Here is a 6,470-nt window from a genome sequence, read left to right on the forward strand (position 1 = left end):
TGCACTCCATGGGGTCCTTAATCACTTCAACCACAGCAACTTTATGCTTCTAACACGTCCATAAAGTCTAGATCTGAAGTCCTTTTGGATTATTAAGCACAAACACGTGGAGTTTGGTGTTTTAGGGCTTGCAAACCACCAAATCGGGACAAAATGGGATCTAAAGAACTATAGATCAAGGTAAAGACTTTACTACCTGAATGAAAGCTTCTCCCAAAGTAGATTTCGGATCTACTCCTCTCTTGCACTCTTCAAACTCTTCTTTTCTTCTTCTAAGCTCCAATTCCCTTCACCAAGCAAGGACTCACTCACAAGCACAAAATGGGGGACTAGGGACTCTCACTACAGCTCTCTGAAAGTGTTAAGGACAAGGGGCCGAGTAAATGTGCTTAAATAGGGTGACAATGGTCGGGTTAGGGTTTTTTCCCAAACAGGGCCTACTCGCCGAGTCCACGGCTCGGACCCCATGTCCCATCTCGCTCCTACTCGACGAGTTGGTCCTTCAACTCGCCGAGTCCAAGGCAAAATGCAAGAATTAAGAATTTAAAATTACAAGAAGTACGTACTGGGAACCAGGTGCTACAAATCTTCCTCACTTATTTTAGACTTCGTCCTCGAAGTCTACTGCTCGATCCTGAAATAGCTCGGGGTAGTGCTCCATCATTTCTTCCACCGGTTCCCAAGTCCACTCTGATCCCTTCCGATGCTGCCATTGGACCTTTACGAGTTCAACCCTCTTGTTCCTAAGATCCTTCGACTTCCGGTCGAGGATTGCGACTGGGCGTTCAATGTAATTCAGGCTGTCATCAACCTGTATATCCTCTAGCGGCACCACCGCTGAATCATCCACTAGGCACTTCTGCAGCTGGGATACATGGAAGGTGTTGTGGATCTGTTTGAGCTCGACTGGCAGATCCAACCTATATGCCACCTTGCCCACCCGGGCTACAACCCTGAACGGACCAATGTATCTCGGGCCCAACTTGCCCCGTTTCCTGAATCAAATGACGCCTTTCCAAGGCGACACTTTCAGAAGAACCATATCCCCGACCTGGAAATCCAGTTCTGATCGACACTTGTCGGCGTAACTTTTCTGCCGACTCTGCGCAGTCTGAAGCCTGCTTCGAACCTGCTGGATCCTCTCGGTCGTCTTGAGCACCACCTCGGTGCTCCCCATGACCCTCTGGCCAACTTCACCCCAACATATCGGGGTCCTACACCTCCGACCGTATAACATCTCGAATGGAGGACGGTCAATACTCGCGTGGTAGCTGTTGTTGTACGAGAACTCAGCCAAGGGAAGATAAGTATCCCAGCTACCACCGAAATTTAGCACGCATGCCCGCAACATATCCTCCAAGGTCTGGATGGTCCGCTCGCTCTGACCATCCGTCTGTGGGTGAAAGGCGGTGCTAAAATGCAGACGAGTGCCCAACTCATCATGAAACTTCTTCCAAAACCTAGAAGTGAACCGCACATCTCGGTCTGATATTACTGACACTAGCACCCCATGCCGCGCCACTATCTCCCTGATATAGACATCGGCCAACTTTTTGGCCAAGATACTCTCCTGGATCGGAATAAAATGGGCACTCTTGGTCAATTGATCCACGATGACCCAAATCGAATCTACTCCTCGTGCAGTCCTGGGAAGCTTTGTGATAAAATCCATCGTAATATCTTCCCATTTCCACAACGGGATGTCTAACGGCTGCATCTTGCCGTGCGGTCTCTGATGCTCGGCCTTGACCTTTCTGCAGATCAAACACCGCTCGACGTACCACGCCACATCCCGCTTCATGCAGGGTCACCAATAGTCTAGACGAAGATCCTTATACATTTTCGTCGCCCCTGGATGAATAGAGAATCGGGATTTGTGCGCCTCCTCCATCAAGATCTGGCGCACGCCTCCGTGATACGGCACCCACATTCTACGGTGTAGTGTCAATAACCCCGGCTATCATAATCGAAGGAGGTGACTTGACCCACTATTCGCTCACTCTTCCGATGTTCCTCCTTCATAGCCTCCTGCTGAGCTTCCCGAATCTGCTCCAACAGGGGAGTCACCACAGTCATCCTCATGCAAATATCCCTGATCGGCACCGCCTTGCGGCTAAGCGCATCGGCCACCACATTGGCCTTCCCCGGGTGATAAAGGATCTCACAATCATAATCCTTCACCACGTCCAACCACCGACCCTGCCTCATGTTCAGATTCGGCTGATCCATGAGGTACCTCAAACTCTTGTGGTCCTTGTAAATGGTACATCGAACCCCGTAGAGGTAATGCCGCCAAATCTTGAGGGCGAAGACCACCGCCCCCAACTCTAAATCATGCGTCGGGTAGTTCGCCTGGTGAGGCTTCAGCTGCCTCGAGGCATAAGCAATGACATGCCCCCTTTGCATCAATACTGCGCCTAAGACTGAGATCGACGCATCACAGTATACCACAAAGTCCTCTACGCCCTCGGGCAAGGCTAAGATCGGCGCCTCGCACAATCTCTGCCTCAGAATCTCGAACGCTGCCTGCTGCTCAGGCCCCCATCGAAAGACCACGACTTTTCTAGTCAACCGTGTCAGGGGTATGACTATCTTGGAGAAATCTCGAATGAATCTCCGATAGTAGTCTGCCAATCCTGGGAAACTACGAATCTCGGATGGAGACTTCGGAACCTCCTATCTCATCACAGCCTCCACCTTGGCCGGGTCTACCGAAATCCCGTTCTGGTTGACGAGGTGCCCAAGAAACTGCACCTCGTGCAACCAAAACTCACATTTGGAGAACTTGGCGTACAAGCTCTCCCTCCTCAAGGTCTCCAAAACCTCTCTCAGATGCTCCTCGTGCTCCCCCTACGTCTTGGAATAAACTAAGATGTCATCAATGAAAACTATCACAGACCGATCCAACATCGGTCTACACACACGGTTCATGAGGTCCATGAATGCGGCAAGAGCATTGGTGAGCCCAAACGGCATTACCACGAACTCATAATGGCCATAACGCGTCCGAAACACGGTCTTCTGCACATCCTCCTCTCTGACCCTCATCTGATGATAACCTGAACGCAAATCTATCTTGGAGAACCAAGATGCTCCCTGCAACTGGTCAAAGAGGTCATCAATCCTCGGGAGTGGGTAACGGTTCTTCACCGTTACCTTATTCAGCTCCCGGTAATCTATACACATCCGATGCGACCCATCCTTCTTCTTCACAAACAGGATCGGGGCTCCCCAGGGTGAACTGCTCGGTCGAATAAATCCCTTGTCTAGCAGCTCCTGCAGCTGCGTAGACAACTCCTACATCTCGGGAGGAGCCAACCGATAGGGTGCCTTGGCTATCGGAGCCGCACCAGGAACTAGGTCGATCCTGAACTCCACCTGACGCTCCGGAGGTATTCCAGGAAGCTCCTCCGGGAACACATCAGCGTAGTCTCGCACCACTGGAACCTCGCTCACCGTTGCCTTTCCCGTCTCTCGGGTATCCATAACATACGCGACATATCCCGCGCAACCCTGCTGAAGGTAGGGCCTAGCTCTCGCTGCTGAACATACTATAGGTCCACGCTGTGGCCTCTCGCCGTGGATCACCAACTCTCCCCCACTTGGGGTCCTGACCCGCACTAGCTACTGTGCGCAATCTATCACCGCCCCATTAGGGCTCAACCAATCCATGCCTATAATCACCTTGTTCCCCCACAAAGGGATGGGAACCAAATCCACCAAATAGCGCTCCTCAAATAACCTTAGGACACAATCCCTGAATAATGTTGACGCTCACACTGATCGATCATCGGCAATCTCTACCTCTAAAGGGCAATCCAACATGCCCGAAGACTCAGTAAACCTCTTGCTAAGCGCAAGGGAAACAAATGATCGGGTGGCACCCGAGTCAAAAAACACCTGGACAGGAATACCATTCACATGGAACGATCCTAATGCATATACACAGAGCACATATCAATATCATAACATCATAAAAATAAAGTAGAGGAAAATAATCATACCCGTCACCACATCAAGTGCGGCGCGTGCCTCCTCTGCCGTCAGTTGAAACGCTCGGCTCCTCACCACTGGAGCCTCTACCTTGCCCTGCCGACCATCCGTAATCCACAGGGTAGCTAGAGCCGGCGCCTTAACCAACGCTGATGCTATCAACTGGGGGCAATTGGCCTTCTTGTGGCCCCTCTGATTGCAGTGAAAACACAGCAGCTCCGATGTCTGAATCACAGGTGCAGGGGCGGTACAATCCCTGCTGAAGTGCCCTAACTTTCCGCACTTGTAGCAGCCTGACGATCCCAACTTGCACGCTCCCTCGTGTGTCTTGCCGCATTTCCTGCAGCGGCCCCGCCCCTGTTGGCCTTTCAGCCCCGCATCTAATCCCTTGGGATTCTTCCCCGAAGCCCCCATAACATGCCCCTCCTCCGCCTTCCTCTTTCGAATGTGCTCCAGATCTATCTCCCTCTCCCTTGCCCTGGCAATCATAGAGTCCAGGGTAGGGCAAGCTGAAAAACTAACATGCTCCCCGAATATCAGCTCGTAGCATGTCATGATAGCGGATCCTCCTCATATCCTCATCACCCGCGTACTGGGGCACCAACAACGCCCTCTCCCGGAACTTGGCGGTGATCTCTGCCACAGTCTCCGTCGTTTGTCTCATATCTAGGAACTCCCTGGCCTGCTGCTGAAGCTCGACAGCCGGCGCAAACTCTGCCCTAAACCGGGTCACGAAATCCGTCCAGGTCATAGCCTCGACAGCCGAGGCTCCCAATGAGTCACCAACAGACTCCCACCAATCCCTAGCTCGATCTCTCAAACATCCTGCTGCATATCTCACCTTCGACCCCTCAGGGCAGAAGCTAGTCAACTGTGTAGACTCAATGTCTGCAATCCATCATCTGGCAGCTATGGGGTCCTTCGCCCCGTGAAAGTCCGGCGCACCACTGCCGCGGAAGTCCTTGAAGGGCAGTGTGCGAGATCCCGACTGGCCAGATGCCATGTCGCTCCTGAATGCCCGGAGGCGATCCTCCATCAACTCCAATATCCCTTCCTTGATCGACCCGAAGATAATGGGGGTCAACTCAATGATGCCTCTGGTGATCTCTGACGCGATGAACTTGCGTAGCCCCTCATCTACTGGCTCGGAAACTGATCCCGAACCCAATCCCTCTCCTGTACTGCCAACTGCTGGCCTCGAGCGTAGTACCACCATTCTGAAATACATAAAATAATAACCGTTAGTGATATTGATACCTCTGGAGGAATCACACCTACTACAAGTTTCCTGGTCTTATCTTGGCCTTCCTTGGTTCGGGTACGAATCCTCTGCTTTCAGTAGTACGGGCCCATACTACCTTCCACATCTATCCGTACCTTCTACAGGGTTTTCCTTGACTCCACCAGGTCCCTTTCACCACCGCTGATCACTGCTATACTCATCCTAGGCTTGCCCTAGGGAAACCTCTAACTCCACCCTATCCGGTCCTCAGCTGCTGAAGGCCTCCTTGTAATGTCAGTTAGCCATTACCTGAACACCATCACATGTGATGAGGCTCAGATAATCCTTCGAGTAACAGACTCATCCTTATAACGGTTAGACTCAAACGAGAGCTGCGCAATAGGGCCAAATCCGGCACTCTAAGATTATTCAACCCTGATCACATGTGACATGACGTATTCACCTAATGGCTAACTCCCATCACTCAGAATCCCACAAAGCACAAAGCAAGCAACATTCAGACAAAAGGGAACAATCTCAAGCAAATCCGTTCTCATAGAGAAAAAAAATTGAACTAGCATACAGTGCTAAACTCATACTATCAGGCATAACCTAAACAGGCTATCCTACTGCTGTCTATTCAATTCTAGCATGCAATTTTCATATACTGAAGCACATAAAGCAGGCACATAAGGAATCACTCCTAGATCCTTAGTCCTATTCTAGCATGCTGTTCTACTGAAACTGATAAACATAACATAAGCTTGTATGGGTACTTTGGGGAATACTTACTTGAGCTCGGCCGGTCGCGCACATCACACGCTTCGTTCCTTCTTAAAACTCTTTTCTTAGCTTTTCCGAAAATATTTTCTTGCATAAAATCTTTTAATCCCTCGATTTGAGTTCAGACACCCCCTGAAGGTGTGTCTGAGTCCCTCAAACCAGGGCTCTGATACCAACTTGTAACATCCCAAAAATACGAGCCAAAAATTTCATTTTTAAAACATGTACTTAGCAAAACATTAGGAATAAAACGTTCAACGGTCATATCATTTCACAAAAGATAGTGCTTGTCTGGAAAACATTTTTATAAAACATAAAAGTGTCAGAGTACAAATCCCCTACTGTCACTAGCACATAGCATCATATCATACTAGCACAATAACATATCACAGGTAGTAGCAACCCTAGATGAATATCACAGAGACAATCATCTATCATACAATTCCTACTGGTGGGCCGGCATTGTGGCCGT

The sequence above is a fragment of the Lactuca serriola genome, chromosome 5, assembly GCF_051521515.1.
Source record: "Lactuca serriola cultivar US96UC23 chromosome 5, Lser_US96UC23_V15, whole genome shotgun sequence".
Taxonomy (NCBI): domain Eukaryota; kingdom Viridiplantae; phylum Streptophyta; class Magnoliopsida; order Asterales; family Asteraceae; genus Lactuca; species Lactuca serriola.